We start from the raw sequence: 1,629 nt of genomic DNA on the forward strand, positions 1-1,629 counted from the left end.
CTATCACTGCTTTGACATTATTTAGGTTTTAATCAACAGAAAGGTAGAACGTGGTAGCAACTCACCGGCGGTGTATCTCCCTTGGCTAACAAGAACCACCTGGTTCAGACATCATTTATCTCCACAGCCACACCCACTCACCGGCTGATCGGATAAACCCTTTCAAGTCTGCTTGTAAAGCCAAGTTTAACATTTGATTGCCTATTTACACAACAGTAATTGTAAAAAACAACCTGAGTTTTTTGAGGAAAACGAACGCTCCCCTGTGGGGAATTCATTAGGACAAGAATCACCCAAAATTGCACTACAAATGACGTAGTGAATATGGCTGCATTGACTTTGTGTATGTTACAGGGTGGCCCCCTGCCAAGATGTGCCCTCTGTGGGACCACGTCGATTCGATCTGCGTGGGTCGTGGGGAAGACCATTATGGGCCATTGCTGTTTCCCTTCTCCGTTGAGTCGGGAGCGTGAATTTTGGCTCATGCCAGATGGGTTGTACACTAGTTGTATTTATAAAGCCCAACTAGATGCAACAGCAATTTGGAAGTGGCCTGGATTTGCTGACCTGGCTTGCAAAGGTACTTTGTTACAGATAACCAAAGAGTGATGCGTTCGACCCAGTGGGAAGTATTTTCCGTCTGATGCAAATGACTTGGCGCTTACCTGACAGCTCCTTTCTGATGACGACACACAGTAACAGTGGCTGCTGCGTAGCGCTAGCCCCACAGTTGTGCCACGGTACCCTGTGTGGCAGCTACCTGCTGAGATGGCGGTGACGGTTGAGACAGAGTATAAGGTGGAGGATGTGTCCGATGACGAGGTAATGCCGGATCGGCGCAGTGAGGTTTTCATTAGGGGTATGGCCCCCTGGTTCGTGCCCTTGACCGACGACGCGCTCGACTCTCCGGCTCCCTCGTACCCTCCTGACTCTTGTTTCTCACCGACCTCGCCTCCTCAGTGGGTTCCGACGGTAGATCCACCCCCTTCTCCAGATTATGAAATGCTGTTGGAGGCACTGTCCAATTTGACGCCCCAGCCTCTGGTGAGACAACTGTTGGTCTGTGGGAACCTACCCGTGGTACCATCAGCCAGTCCTTAAACCAAGGAGGGGGTGTCAAGGTAATGCGCCTCGTCAAGCAGGAGATGAAGCCCAAATATCAAGGAAATGAAATTGGACGGTTTAAGTCCTGGTACAAATTCCCAATTCGACCACTAGATGGGGACAGAGGGATTCTAATGCAGCCTGAAGCCAGCTCAACATAACCTGAGTCATGTTTAACTAAAATGTGAAAAAAGCATGTACCAAATAAAGCATGCCAAAGTCAATGTCTCATAAAAAGCCATACAAGGATGATTACAGAATTCGACAACTAACAAGAAATTGACCAAATGTAAAAGAAGTATTTTTAATCAGAATCAGAATCAGAATCAGAATACCTTTATTCGTCCCGCAATGGGGAAATTTGCAGTCCACAGCAGCAATTGAAGAGGGATGGGGTTGGGGTGGGAGTGAAAGGATAGAAAACAAGATATTCTAAGCATAACAAAATAAATAATGATGATAATAATGAGAATGCGTTCCTTTTCTTCATACATACTTCCTCTTTTTAGCCAGTCGTTGTGAGAC

At 46.7% G+C, this 1,629-nt stretch overlaps 1 pseudogene; it reads left to right on the top strand.

Moving 5' to 3' along the window:
* Positions 1 to 324: 324 nt before the first annotated feature.
* On the top strand, positions 325 to 1,101 carry LOC148894555 (uncharacterized; annotated as a pseudogene).
* The last annotated feature ends 528 nt before the right edge of the window (positions 1,102 to 1,629 follow it).

This window comes from Hippocampus bargibanti, linkage group LG08 (assembly GCF_051943395.1).
Source record: "Hippocampus bargibanti isolate YZ-2025 linkage group LG08, ASM5194339v1, whole genome shotgun sequence".
In the NCBI taxonomy this organism is placed as follows: domain Eukaryota; kingdom Metazoa; phylum Chordata; class Actinopteri; order Syngnathiformes; family Syngnathidae; genus Hippocampus; species Hippocampus bargibanti.